This window comes from Macrobrachium rosenbergii, chromosome 59 (genome assembly GCF_040412425.1).
Source record: "Macrobrachium rosenbergii isolate ZJJX-2024 chromosome 59, ASM4041242v1, whole genome shotgun sequence".
In the NCBI taxonomy this organism is placed as follows: Eukaryota; Metazoa; Arthropoda; class Malacostraca; order Decapoda; family Palaemonidae; genus Macrobrachium; species Macrobrachium rosenbergii.
Window position 1 is genome coordinate 12,050,875 of NC_089799.1, and position 16,202 is coordinate 12,067,076.

A 16,202-nucleotide genomic window follows, 5' to 3' on the forward strand; every position below is an offset into this window, starting at 1 on the left:
GGTTATAGCCCGGATTCGGTCAATCCATCTGATTTCCCTCCGAGTCGTTAGCCATGGCTATATCTAACTCCGTCACCAGTCTGAAAAATACAAGAAATGTAAAATGAAAAATAGCTTAATAGAAACTTAAAATAATGTACTGGAGATAGGCTATAGCAGAAAACTTCATAACTTTCCATTTGTTCTGTGGAGGGCGGGGGGCGGCCTCTAATTTCGAAACACCAGGTATATGCGTGTGTGTGTGTTTGAGGGTAGGTTGCATTCACAGGATTTTTGAAAGTTCAGATCAATTTCTTCTACTCATTGCCTATTTTTCCTTTTGCAATTTGTTCACATACTATACCTTGATTATCTTCTTGAAAACGTTTTCCTTTATCTCATGCTTTGTTTTGTATCATTTGTTGTCTTTTAAGAAGGGATTTATCATTTCTTTTTCTGTTACCGCTAACTTAATCGTTTATTATTGAAGTGTTTTTTTTCTGAACTTGATCTTGTTGATGTGCTTTGCGGTATTTTATTCTTCCTGTAATTATACTTTCTTTCTTCATTCTAATTTTCCTTTGCTAATCACGCAATGAACAGACCTACGTTTTCACTTTATTGCAATAGACAGATACACTATTTTACACAATCAGCGAGTGATGCCAGAACGTGCTATGCTCTTTAACATGGCAAATTGACCTTTTTTATTGATGTGGTATATTTTCCCATTTTCCACTGCTTTACTGACCTTACTGAGCCCAGTAAGCCATTTAACTGCCGGAAAAGAGACAATATCACAGATTTGGAAATTATCCTCCGAATGAAATTATTGGCCTGTAGCTAGACCGTTTTTACAGGCTTTAAATACAATCTCAGCAAAAATTGTGAAGAACCATATTTTTTTTCCTAGGGGAAACCAGATCAGTGTTTCAGACGTAACAACTATTTAATCTCCTGCTTATTGTTCGAAGTTTGGTTTCAGCTGCAAAGCTCATTATTCACCTACACCTCATGCGGTACACTGTAGGCATTAATTAAGGTTTTTTTGCAGCGTGCCTTGGGTCCCTAGCTGCAACTACTTTCGTTCCTTTTAGTGTACCTCCTTTCATATTCTCTTTCTCCCATCTTGCTCTCCACCCTCTCCTAACAATTGATTCATAGTGCAACTGCGAGGTTTTCCTCCTGTTACACCTTTCAGACCTTTTACTGTCAATTTCCGTTCCATCGCTGAATGACCTCATAGGTCCCAGTGCTTGGCCTCTGGCCTAAATTCTATATATTCATCATTCACCTATATAAGATTTATCATCGATTGCTATTTAACAGAAGAAGAGATAGTCTACAAATTTGTTTTAATAAGAAGCTAATCTTTTCCCTCGTTAGGAATTCTGGTTTCGGTAAGTCTGCTTTGACTGACTTACAGAATTACTGGGAAGACTGTGGTAGAGAATGGCAAATAAAAAAGAATAAAGAACGGCTCTGTACTGAAGTAGTAACTTTATCTCAGGCCAGAGGAAAATAAGATCATACTGCCCGTGTAAAAAAAAAAAAAATAAGATTAACCTTGAGATATGCATTACGATTTGGGGAGAATCTGTGTTAATTGCTGGAAAATTTTTGTATTAATAATGGCCCTGGTACGGGCAATCGCCTGGCCCACAGAGGCCCTGTTTTTTTTTTTTTTTTATACAGCTTCAAGGGTTACAAACTCTTACACTGTTTGATGAGTAAATAATAAAGTTCTGCATATGAAGAACCCTTTCTTACAAAAAAAAAATTTCAAAAGAAGATTCTCTCTCTCTCTCTCTCTCTCTCTCTCTCTCTCTCTCTCTCTCTCTCTCTCTCTCTCATTTTCTTTTTATCACAACCTTTTTTGTGTGTGGTTTGGCTCATATCCCTCAACTGAAATATTCTCTTAATATCTTTCTGTATGAACCCGAATGAATACCATATTATAACTTGCATCAAGGAAGCTTGAGAAAATCAATGCCATTATTCACAATCATTGTGCAGCTTTAAATAAAAAAAGACCCAATACAAAACTCTTATTGATTATTGCCTCGAATATCACCGTAAAAAAAATACTGATAAATTTTACTCTCCCAAGATACCCCAGTGATATTCCAGCCGAAATTCATTACGATAATATCTTGAGGATACAAAAAGGAGATCAGTTATGAAAGTAATTTGTACTTCTTCCTTAAGCCCGTCATTACTGTATCGTTGATGCTCTGATGAGCCATTAACCCCATCTCGTTAGAACTAACGAGGAGATTAAGAAGGATTAATGTGGCAAAAAAAATAAAAAAGAGGATTCATACTCTTGGTCATTATGTTTAAATGTTACGGCAGGCTGCAAATCTTCCTTTAAACACGAGTCTTGCAGCGTCATAATTTTCTGGTTTTTTCTGTTTTTTTTTATTTTCTGTTTTTTCTTTTTTCTTTTTTTAAGAGAGCGAAGGCAAGCACTCAGATGCTCGCACACGCAACGTGGAAGCACGAACACGCGCACGCAAAATGGGGTGCGCGCAAATCAGTCGTCTTGAATCTGTGTACCATATTCTTGATAAAATCAAAATTAGAAATGAACTGAAGCCTCTCCAAGGGTTTCAAGCACTGAATGTACTCGTATTTGATGTTTCGTATCAGCTGAATAATCCATCATTAAAAGCATGGCCTAAAAGTGCTCTGGATTATGTTAATGGTAATCGAATGCATTTTTGGAAATTGCTTGATTTTCTAAAAGACAAATTCAGTCACGTATGACTTCAGAAAATTATCTTTCAGTTAAACGGGATGAAGTTAAGGTAAAGAAACGGCGAGCAAGAACATCCGTAATATGCATACGCATATAACTGAGGCATACATGATAATCCCAAACATAACTTGATGCAGATGCTATGGAGCATACCAGCTCCATCTCCCCTAAATGGCCCTGACACCAAGATGGCGTTGGTTAATTACATCATTACTGATGATCCATCGCGTTCCGTAACGCCGTTCTAAGGGCGCTGTAGCAGCAGTAGCATCAGTGTTCCGTATTTGCCTCTACGCGTATAAGGTCCCATTATGATGATCATCCGAGTAAATCAAGCCAGACTGGTGGCCAGTCCACGATGCACTTTGGAGAGCGGGGGGTGGGGGGATGCTGTAAGAGAGGGGGAGGTAGGAGGGGGTTAAGATGCTGTGAGAGGAAGGGGTGGGTAGGGGTGGTGTATGTATTTATCATGTAGGATGTCGATTGCAAAGCCGTTTATGAGAGCCGATTGACGGTCGATGCATCCTTTTTTCTCCCTCTCCTTCCATCCTTCTTTCCTTCCTTCCATCCTTTTTTCCTTCCTTCCATCCTTCTTTCCTTCCTTCCATCCTTTTTTCCTTTCTTCTTACCTTCCTTTCATCCTTCTTTCCCTTCTTCCATCCTTCTTTCCTTCTGTCTTACATTCTGCCAAGCTGGAGGTTTTTTTTTATTTTTATTCGTTCGTCTGAATAATTTACTCCGAAGGGGGATAGTGCCGTCAGTGCACCTCATGTGGTGCACTGTAGGCATTACTTAAGGTTCTTTCCAGTGTGCATTTCGTTCCTTTTACTTTACTTCCTTTCATATTCTCTTTCTTCCATCTTACTTTCCACCCTCTCCTAACAATTGATTCATAGTGCAACTGCGAGGTTTACCTCCTGTTACGCCTTTCAAACCTTTACTGTCAATTTCCGTTTCAGCGCTGAATGACCTCATAGGTCCCAGTGCTTGGTCTTTGATCTAAATTCTATATTCAGTTCAGTTCAAGTCATCGACATCATTGCTGTTAAGACTCAGCATTATTACTTTGTCACCATCATCATTATAAGTTGTTTTACATTATGGTTATCGTTACATCAATGCATCATTTGTCATTAACTGTCATTATCACATTGCCCGTAGCAGCGTGATGATGATGATGATGATGATGATGATGTTGATAATGATGACAGTTACAAATATATTACTCGATAACCAGGATTAGTATTAATGTGATTGCATATAATTTTCAAAACATGTGAGACCGTCAGCATCGCACCCCTCACGTTTCCTGGTATTATTTGGGGAACATGCTCACTCACGTCCCATGGTAACAATTTTTAGTTTTCTGTAAAATGAACTATTATTGCCGGCTTGTCATCCGTCATACTTTATTCTGTCACACTTCTTTCTGTCACCTTTTCTGTCCACTTCTTTCATTCCGCACTTTTCTGTCCGCCCTCAGATCTTAAAAACTACTGTAGCTAGGGCTGTAAATTGTCGTGTTGATCATCCACCTCCAATCATCAAACATGCAAGTACGGCCTCTAGCCTTAATGGTTTTGATTTTCAATAAAAAGTTATTAATATCCATAATCATAGCTTCTGTGCTTGAAATTATATAGGATAGGCCACTGCCACCGGGCCGTGTTCAAAAGTTTCATGTTTTGGCTCCTGGCGATATACCGGACATCGAAGATAGACCCTATTTTCGGTGGCCTTGGATTATATACGCTGTAGCGGCTGTACAGAAAAATCAACTGCATGAAGAACCTTCATTTTTTTTTCTTGTTTAGTAATGAAATTGACGAATTTATGGAGCTTGGTCATGGCTCTGTAAAATCTTCCACATTATATTACTGATTATAAAACAATGATTATTATGAATACCATTTTAAGCCTCATTCTTTTCATTGTTATCATTATCATTATATTTACCAGGCGGCTTTTGTAAGATCGTTCAAGAATATTCTCTAAGCAGCTTAAAGAGAGTCTATAAATAACCTTCCCCGCGAAGGAAAATGGGGTAACTGTAATGTTCACTGATGCCATAAAAGAATTAATATTGAGAATATTCGCTACCAAACTAACTCTGATTATGACCAGTTTCTTGTAAAATAGCGACACGTTCAAGTTTCCTTAATGATGATGAGGACGCAATTTTTCCCTGAAAGAGGGTATTCTTCAACTTTCTCCTTATGTGTTTAGAAGTCTTTTGAAACTTTTCTTAAAGTTATTCGGTGTGAAGTTGCGTTACTTGTCAATATTTTTTACTTTACGTTCGTAGAAGTAAAGCTCGTCTACGGAAAACCATTCTTCACTTTGTGCTGCATTTCTTGTGAATATTTTTAATGTCTTTACTTTATTTGCTTAAAAATGAAGTCCGCCTGTGGAAAGCCGTTCTTCACTTTTTGTTTCCTCAGAAATAAAACTTATTTGTTTTTTTCTTTCCCTCAGAAATAAAACTTATTTACTTTTTTCTTTCCCTCAGAAATAACTTACTTACTTTGTTTGTTTCCCTCAAAAATAAAACTTATGTACCTTTTTGTTCCCATCAAAAGTAAAACATATTTACTTTGTTTGTTTCCCACACAAATAGAACTTATTTACTTTTTTTCTTTCCCTCAGAAATAAGACTTATTTACTGTTTTTTGTTTCCCTCAGAAATAACATTTACTTTGCTGGTTTCCCTCAAAAATAAAACTTATTTACTTTTTGTTTCCATCAGAAGTAAAACTTATTTACTTTGTTTGTTTCACTCAGAAATAAAACTTGTTTAGCTACTTCTCTCTCTCACACCATAATATGCCCTCGAGTGACCTTCTTCTCGCGCTATTAATTCTGCGGCCAGAGCACGCCGCCTTCCTTCCAGTGTCCCCTCTCCTGGACAACTTACTCAGGTTTTGGGGGAAAGGAGGCTCTAAGAAATATGTAGCTATATATATCAGGAAGACATACAATAGCTTCGTTTTGTACGGTCAAAGTTTATAGAGTCGTTGACGGCGTGTTAAATTTATAGTAAGTCTGGTGCTTCTTCCTAAAATAAAGTAGGGAGAAATAATGACTTCGTCCGTTTCTGTGCGGTAACAGAATATCGTTTGAATGGCTTAAGGGATTTGTATGAAATTTGGTGAGAATATTCATTGGATGGCTCCATGCAGATGTATAAAACTTGATAAATATGAAAGAAAAAATTAACGATCTCTCGCCATAGAAACTATTTCATTTGTCATCAATAATATGATTCAAGAAAATGCGAATTGCTTTACAGTAATCATCCTAATCTTATGCATGTTTTACTGCCTGTGTCAGCTAAGTTCGGCTGAATTAATGTTTTGGTCCTGGTCTGAATAAGTGTGCGAGTGTGTGTGTGTGTGTGTGTGTGTGTGTGTATGTGCATTTGTCTGTCAGTCTCCCTCGTAACGAAATATATCGCAAATCAATTAAATGATTTTGAAGAAACTTAGTGAAAACATTCGTTTGGTGACCCTCTGCTAAGTGCCCCTGTCAATAAAGGAAATTCGGGAATGTTTGGGTTTGTTTATTGTTCGTGATGTGTCTCTGACAGATAAGTATTCCTTGCGCCTCTCCTATAGAAAATTGTCTGATACGTAAAATTGCGTAAAATTTCGGCCGAGTTTCATTGTCAATTTTAGTTTTCTGACAAGAAAACTATTGTGCCGGCTTTGTCTGTCCGTCTGCACTTTATTATGTCCGCACTTTATTCTTTCCGCACTTCTTGCTGTACGCACTTTTTCTGTCCGCCCTCAGATCTTAAAAACCATTGAGGCTAGATGGCTGCAAATTGGTATGTTGATCACCCACCCTGCAATCATCAAATATACCAAATTGCAGTCATCTAGCCTCAGTAGTTTTAATTTATTTTAGAGTTAAAGGTGCCATAATCATTGCTCCAGGAACGCCATAGGATAGGCCACCACCGCCGTGGTTAAAAGTTTCGTGGTCGCGGCTCATACAGCATTATACCGAGACCACCGGAAGATTGAACTATTTTCGGTGGCCTTGATTCTCACGAAGTACAAAAACTCGATTGTGCCAAAGAAACTTCGGCGCATTTTTTACTTTTTATTTTTTGCATATCCTTGTAGCTTTCACTTCAGTTTAAAAATGATTATAATTAGCAACGTTGCATTTCATAATTTTTACTGACGTTATCGTTTTGTCGTCCATATATAGCCTATGCAACACACTGGCTAAAACACGAATTTCTTTTTATTGAAGAATAAATAGACTTACATTTCGAGAGAGAAATCCTCATACGTGCACGCTTTCCATTAGAGTTCTTGAAAGCATAATTTCAAGCACTTGAGGTGCAGCTGGAAGTAAAATCCTACACTGAATATTTTCTGAAATACATGCCTGGATAGATAAACGTCACCTAAATACTAATTGTATTCACCTAGTCTACATGCTACTTTTCACATTAGCACATATTATATATATATATATATATATATATATATATATATATATATATATATATATATATATATATATATATATATATATATATTATGTACATGTGTGTATATGTATGCGTAATATTAAATGTATATATATATATATATATATATATATATATATATATATATATATATATATATATATATATGTATATAATGTGTTGGTTTTATGCTCTGGGAGCTGAGAGAGAGAGAGAGAGAGAGAGGACTATTACCATTATATCTGGATAGTATCGTTCAAGTAGTTTCCAGCAATCAAGACTGACGCTCACTGAACTTTTTTCTTCTTTTTTCTTTATTTCATGGAGGAGTTGGTCCTTCAGGAGATAATATGCCAAATATAAGTCGACACTGTATGTGCTTTTCTTCATTCCCCTTGTTACCAGGTCCATGTCCAAGGCAGAGAAGCTATGTGAGGGGCCATGTTGAAGGCGAGCTTGCAGGCCAGCGACAATAGAATACGACAGTCACTCAGCATATTTTTCTTAAGAAAGGGAAACGGGGATTCTTTTGACATTTTTATGAAGGTGTCCTAGTATTGTCAACTGAATGTATATGAAAGCAGTGACGTCCCCGTGAAATGCAGAACAATACTCTGGGATTCCATGCACAAAGCCCATTTTTGCATGTCAGTCTTTTTGACGTCCGCTGAGAAGCCGAGTTGGGTAAAGTGGCTTGTAAATGATTGAGGCCGTTTTGAATGAAAAGTTCATTAATATATAATAAAGGAGCCATGAATTTACTGCCACTGATATAGGCCGTTTTAATTGAAAAGATCATAAAAATATTAAAGGAACCATGAATTAACTACCACACTCCACTAATGTCTTGTACATGTCAAAGATAGCAAGGAAGTATTGTTAATATTTTTGTACATGTCACGGATACTAACACTTTCAGATTCCAGTGTCGTGAAAGTATATCATATCATTCCCAAACCTTAAAATTCGCCTTAGGTTTTCCAAGATTTTTCAGAGTGCCACCCCCCACCTCATTCATGCCTGGGTCCCCTGGCTCCCTCCTCAGCTAAGCCCGGAAAGAGACCCATTAGGCAGAACAGTGGCCTCCAGGCTGCCGCCTTTGGAAGCACCAAAATAGGGCCCAAACCCCTACCTGGGACCTCGGGTGCGCCCCTCCAGGGGCAGAGGGTAGTATAGAAATGACAAAGCCATCGGAAATATCTGCACGTGCCTACAAGTGTCATATAAGTATGAAGGCAGAACAGAGATCATCAAGAACTTCTGTTTGTCAGAAGTGTCAAATATCTATATAGTAAATAATACGGTGCATTTGTCTACTCAGCCAATAAGGCAGACAGTTGATTTAATATAAAGATGTCAAAATGTATAAAGAAAAAATCCATCTTCAAATTTATAAAAAAAAAAACTTCCCACAGGGGAATTTTCGAAATGGTTATTATTGACGGATTTTCGAAATTATTTTAGCACGAATTTGCCTCATTATTATTTTAGTAATGAACATCAGGTAACGGCATAATGTTTGTTATGTGTTTGAAATATTAAATGCGGACAGTAAATTGTACCTGTGTTGCTTACATTGTTTAAACCGGGAGGCATTTTCCCGAAACGCAACAGAGTACGGGACCTTTACCTGATAAAAGAAGGACGCCATATCTTACAAACTAACCATAGAGTTTTCTTGAAAATAATCTCATTATATTTCCCGCACACAAATTACATTGCGGGTAAGCATCTAAGCTAACGTAACCTAACCAACCTAACCTAACCTAGGGGCATGGCAAAAAAACCGACGGAGCTGGTGCAATACTAGCATACATCTCAGGAATCTACAAACGGGAGACTGACAAATAAGCCAGTTCATACCCTTGAAATGAACTACAATTGTCAAGAATCAGACTGGTAGGAGAGTTAATTATTATGATAACCTATATAAACAGCCAAATAGATCTTTCCATGTTTTTGGATGATGCAGTGTCCCTACATTTTTTCTTCTTGAATCCTTCTCATTCTCTCTCCCCTTCCAGTCTGAGTATTTAGGTACTCCATTTTTAGTTTTCTGTAAAAGAAAACTGTTGTGCCGGCTTTGTCTGTCCGTCCGCACTTTTTCCGTCCGCCTCAGATCTTAAAAATACTGAAGCAAAGAGGGCTGCAAATCGATATGTTTGATCATCAGCAACCCTCCTTAGTCATCAAACATGCCAAATTGCAGCCTCTGGCCTCGGCAGTTTTTATTTGGTTAAGGTTAAATTAGCACAAGTCGCATTTCAAGCAGCGATTTAGAACAGACCACCACCAGGCCATGGTTAGTGCCTTCACGGGCCGCAGCTCAACAGCATTATACCGAGACCACCGAAAGATAGAGCTATTTTTGCGGCCCTGATTATTGCACACGTATAATCAAGGCGCATTTTTTACTTGTTATGCGATTACATTCACTGTAGAAAAATCAAAGTAAACAAAATTTTAGGATCATTACTCGGTCATGCTAATTAAAATCGTGGCCGTTTGTAGTTAATGAACCAAGGATAGCATTCCCTTTGTGAATTTTAAACTGTTTTCGCAACTTTCATGAATATGAATGGGATGAGTTCTCTTTCTAAAAATAATGGTGTTCTCCATCAGTAATACCATTATATCGTCTAAATTTACCTCATAAGAGTTCATATACATACGTACACACACACACACACACACCCACACACACACACGCACACACACACACACACACACACACACACACACACATATATATATATATATATATATATATATATATGCATGCATACATACATACATACATATAACACACACACATATATATATATATATATATATATATATATAAATATATACATACATATACATATATATGTGAGCTATATATATATATATATATATATATATATAATATATATATATATATATATATATATATATATATATATAAATATATAAAGGCTGACCAATCAGGATCATTTTTAATGTAAATTAAGCTGACATCTTTTCTGCCATTCGTATCACCACACTTCTATTCTGTCTCTGTCTTAGCAATATTAATTTTTCATATTTTCTTAGTAGAATTAATCAGCTGTGCTTATCTTTCTTTAACTTCTGAGGCAGTTCGTGAAAGGCCGAAGTTTAAGGGTCATTACGAGGGTTATCAGATAGCAAAGACGCAATGAGTTAAAACGAAGATGATCCATTAAAGCGTAGCGTGTCTGGCAAAGCTTTTCTCTGCGGTCAAGTTAATTGGACTGTTAGCCTCATTCAGATGATGGGCTATAAGCAACTCGCTTCTTCCAAGCAACCGCATATTGCGATGGAAATTAGCACAGGACATGCTACCTGGTCCGTCTTTTGAATAAAGGAAGAAAGAAATAAAGAAAGAAAGATGGTTCCTTTTTAGCTTTGAAGCCTCGATTCGGCAGAAAAGATATTCTCATGATAGCAGACCAGGATCGAACTTTGAAACTTAAGAAAACGACAAATTGGAGCACAAACATATTTAAGAAATCCACATACAGTTTGGGAGCGTCATGCTCCCCCTTCAGTGTGGAGGCACTAGATTTAGTGTCTCCACAACATATATGGTTTTTAATGCATTTGTTTTCCAATTTGTGCTTTTATTTTTCTGTAAAAGAAAACTATTGTGCCGGCTTTGTCTGTCCGTCCGCACTTTTTCTTTTCTGCCCTCGGATCTTTAAATCTACTGAGGATAGAGGGCTGCAAATTGGTATATCGATCATCCACCCTCTAATCATCAGACATACCAAATTGCAGCCCTCTAGCCTCAGTAGTTTTTATTTTATTCAAGGTTAAAGTTAGCCATGGTCGTGCGTCTGGCAACGTTATAAACATGCCACCACTGGGTCGTGGCTGAAAGTTTCATGGGACGCGGCGCGTACAGCATTATACCGACACCACCGAAAGATAGATCTATTTTCGGTGTCCTTGATTATACGTTGTGGCGGCTGTACAGAAAACTCGATTGCGTCGAAGAAACTTCGGCGCATTTTTACTTGTTTTTTTTTCCAGAACCGCAATTCGGTTAAATTTGTCCGTTTAGTCGTTTCTCTTTGTTTTCTACATTATATTTCTACGTTGATATCTAGGTAATATGGAAGGACGACACAGTGAATAAATAAATTTGGGTTAATTAGCCCACCTCTCAGTGAAATGCAAAGTTACTGGAAAGTTATAGAGTCGAATTTCTAAATATCTTTTGGAGAAATCATATTGTTCAGATGAAAACGGCGTACGAGCAATTTGAAGGGATAATGATCCATGTCAGAAGGTCGCCTGTGGGACTCTTTCCGCTGTGTACCTCTTTTGTTGAGCTTTGCTGGAGTTTCGTCTTTGTTTTGCGGTCTTTGGTCCGCGTAACATCTGTGGCTCTTGTAATTGGCTTCCTTCGGGCATAACCTACCTAACCTAACCCCTCTTTCTTAATCCATTCTTTTTTCTTTAGGCCTGGCTTAGATACAGTCACCGAGTTACTTGTGACTTTAGGCCTTCACCAAAAAGAATGAAAAAAATTTTAGCTTAGTGAAAATTAATTGTTCTGTAAAAGAAAACTATTGTGCCAGCTTTGTCTGTCCGTCCGCACATTTTCTGTCCGCAATTTTTCTTTCCACCCTCATATCTTGTGGTTACACACAAGGCTGAGGGCTTACAAATTGGGCCTGTTGATCATCCACCCCCCAATCATCAAACATACCAAATTGCGGCCCTCTAGCCTCAGTAGTTTTTATTTTATTTAAGGTTAAAGTTTGCCATAATGGGGCTTCTGGCAACGGCATAGGATAGGCCACCACCGGTCCGTGGTTAAAGTTTCATGGGCCGCGGCTCACACAGCATTATACCGAGACCACCGAAAGAGATATCTGCCTTGATTAGATGCTGTACAGAAAATTCGATGGCGCTGAAGAAACTTCGGCGCCTTTATTACTTGTTTGATTTAGGAGATCTTTTCAGATTCTGAAGAGAATGGGATTGGCAGATCAGTGGCCGTTTCCAGCCAGGCCAAGGGTCAAAGAAAACAAAGAAATGTGGGATAGGGAGGAGGAATGGGTATCAACCCTGAACAATGAGAAATATTGAGGGATGGGAACGTATCCAGAAAGAGAGTTCCAAAGCTGGTGATACAGGAAAAGTAGTAGTCACTGAGATCTGTCCACCTGAGGATGCTTAACTTCGTAGAGGAAATGTGGAAAGAGGCTGCCTTACGGGTGTTACACAGCCTCCTAAGTAGAAGAGAGATGCCCCCTTAGGCTAAACGGATCAATGGCAAAGATGGTACCCACAAAAAAATAGATCAAAACTACATTAAAGTGAAGAGAAGAGAGAGAGAGAGAGAGAGAGAGAGAGAGAGAGAGAGAGAGAGAGAGAGAGAGAACGATGAGAAGAGGTCAGGGCAGGATCATTGATCAGACATATTGTTGTAGAACCGTCAAGGAATAAAAAAAAATGATTACCACCCTTAATATCATTGCAGTATTCCAGACTGGTATGGTTGGGGGTTATTCAAAGTGGAGTCAGAGAAATGTGCGGACAACTTCTAAAAACTCTTCTAATAAATTCTTTGCGATAGGGTCTATCCACCTGGGTCCTGAGATCTCGCCAAGGCACGAAGACACCCAGAATATCGAGAAGTAAGGCAATATCGGTCATACATTAACACTCACCTGTTTTGCATTGGCATCAGTCTGAAGAAGAGAAACTCAATGCATAAGCAGCTTCTGACCTGAAATGCAATGCCTTTTTGGGATTTCACGCTTCCGTGGAAAAGCATTAATCTACTTTACTTTGGGATCTCTCTCTCTCTCTCTCTCTCTCTCTCTCTCTCTCTCTCTCTCTCTCTCTCTGAATCTACGTACCCCAAGAAAACCAGCAAAATGAAGTAAGGAGCGTCAAGATCCTAAGCTTTCTCCTTCGTGTGCTGTGTGTGTTTTCCTTGTCCCTGGTTCTGTTACGTCTAGGCAAATTCCACTGTGAATGATGGTAGCCCCGAGCAAAAGGAGCTTACGCAGAACACTAATGTTTCTGTCTGAGGAGAGTTGGTGCACTGCATTACTGGTAATGACCCTGGAGTTCGTTTAAACAATTTCAATGGAGCTTTTGCCTAACAAACGCAGATTTTCCGTACATTAGCATCAGTTGCATCTAAACATAATTACAGAAAGATAACATGTTGACAAGCAGACTTAGAAAGGATTATTCAAGACAGCTTAATGATATAAACCAGTCATTAGAAGAGAAGAATATCAAAATAATATTAAACAGTTACAGGACGGATTACATTCACATCAGTCAAATTCATAACAATGTCATATTGCAAACTGTTGATAAAAGCATGCTGTTTCATCTCACTGGCATCTTTCTGCATTTGCAAACTTAGTTGTCGAGATTTCAGTACAACTCCTCATATTATCAAGAAAAATTCTAACATTTTAGAAGAGATGAATCTTTGGGAAATATTCCTTGAACTTTATAGTATTAGCGGCGCGTGTTCTCTCTCTCTCTCTCTCTCTCTCTCTCTCTCTCTCTCTCTCTCTCTCTCTCTCTCTCTCTCTCTCTCTCGCCGCACGAGCCACTCAGGAAGTTTTTGGGGAAAAATGAACTTGACTCGATATTAAATTTTATGGCACTAGTTTCACCTGATTTACCTGTGCGCAAGCACTTATTGAATGCGAATTTAATCACAGGCACACACATACCTATTACACACACACACACACACACACACACACATACACACATATATATATATATATATATATATATATATATATATATATATATATATATACATATACATATACATATACATACACATATACATATACTGTACATATACAGTATATTCTTCCAGATAAATGTTTTCACATACTGAATAATGTGTATACGTATCCGGGATATTCATGTATTTCATGACCATTTTTGACAAATTTGTTATTTCTAATTTTCATAAAAAGCTATGAATTAAAGGAAAGGAAATGGTGAAGGATTTTCGAAAGGTAATACAAAGTAATCTAAGTTCCTACGACTATCACTGAAGTGTAGCTTCTAATTTCTAGTCTTTATCTGCTTGATATTTTTTTTTTTTCCATTCTCACACTTTCCTGGCTCTTTCAGTTACGTACAAGGAGAAAAATACCATAAATAATTTGATAAACATAAAAGCCGAATAACGAATAAATAAATGAACAAAAACCTTGAGAAGGAAGGGGACGCGATCCTTGCACTCTGGCTCCCTCTCCCAAATCCTTGTTTACATGAGACACACATGGCAGGGATTATGAAGAACAGACATGCAAGGATCGTCAAGATCCTTGGCGAGATTACCTTCCTTTCCCCTCAACTTTAAAACGCTTCGCCTTTTTATGTTTGTTTCTTTGCCTTTTATGTTTGCTTTCATTGTGTTTTATTGACGAGAAATTCAAGCACCCTTAAAGCGGTGCTTCTTCGAGCTTGGTGTAAAAACAAAGATCCATTCTTAAGTGTCTCTCTCCCTCCTTTTTTAATGCTAACAGTGCTTCAAGTAGTCTATATTGAAAGTGTATGGCACTCATATTTATGAACAAATCCTTTTACAGAACACGTGTGGGACATCCTATCCTAACAACAAGGTATGGTAAAAAAAAAACCTCCCTTTTGGTGTTGATTCATAGAGATTAAGTGATTCCCGTAGTTCCTTAGATTTGATGACTAATATAATCGATGCCCGTAGTGCTTAGTTTTAGTCTTTTAGGAAAAAGCAGTTGTTTATAGTGATTTAGTTTGGCCCTGAAATAGAAGTAAGTGATTCCAGTAGCCTGAGAAAGTTTAGTCTTTATTCAGTAAGTGATTCCTGTAGTATTCTAGAACTTTTAGTAATGATAAGTGATACCTAATTGTATGATTTTATCCCACCATAGAAATAAGAATATCCATTACTGTTTACGTTTCCTTCCCTGCCCACCAACAAAAAAAGAAAATAGTACCCTTTTCAAGTAGTGTTTGATTTTGTCCATAAAATAATATCATGTCGTTACCACCTCTTTGAACAATATTATTTATATCTGTATTTAAATCCGCCCCCCCCCACCCCGCTATATCATTCCTGTGTAATTTGTGACAGATCTTATCACAGTTTTAATTCTTTTGGTACTGTAATAATCATTAGCTCCCTTGACGAGCGTGTTACTTTGTTCATTTTGTAAATGATTGTGTTAGTTACAGTTTTATAAAAAAAAAAAAACGGTTACAAATTGCAGATTATTTACTCCAATCTTATATATAAGCATTATTATATTTGTTAACTTAATTGTTACGGAAACAGATCGTTCTGATTTTAGTTAGGATAATACTCACAAGTTAATATCGATTCTATATTTTTCTTTTCCATTCCATTTGTTTTACAAAACTGTAAAGTCAGATTAGATTCTTCAGTCAAAAGGTTATAGATTCAAACACCTGCTATAGATATATTTTACGTGACAATTTATCACAGTTTTATGTAACAATTTATCACAATTTTATGTAACAATTTATCAGTTTATGTGAGTAAATGTCGTTAGCTTTGTATCTTCGGTTTGCCTTGTAGATTGTTAACTATTATACTTAAGGAAAAGAGACGAAATTTTCCAGGATTTGATAAATATAAGTTGGGTAACTTTATATAAGAACAATGCATGGAATTATTGCTTCATCAGCTAGAATATAGAACATCAAGCTTTCCCCATTGTGTGAATTATAAATTCTAAGATGTGACATTTCCTTAGATTTCAGATTCATTATGAATAAACATGACATTTCACACGAGAAGACTTTATACAGAATATATTATATTATATATATATATATAACATTGTAAGTACCTATGGCTATCAGATAGATTATTATATATATATATATATATATATATATATATATATATATATATATATATATATATATATATATATATATATATATATATATATATATATATATATAGTT

At 37.0% G+C, this 16,202-nt stretch overlaps 1 protein-coding gene across 2 annotated transcripts in view; it reads left to right on the forward strand.

Annotated features, from left to right (window-relative positions):
* Nucleotides 1-16,202, forward strand: part of Syt7 (Synaptotagmin 7) — a 1,055,225-nt gene that overhangs the window by 705,460 nt on the left and 333,563 nt on the right. For both annotated transcript variants that reach the window (XM_067102302.1, XM_067102303.1), the window contains one exon: nt 14,819-14,851. The gene's annotated coding sequence lies outside the window, so the exon portion shown is untranslated. The remainder of the gene's footprint in view (nt 1-14,818; nt 14,852-16,202) is intronic.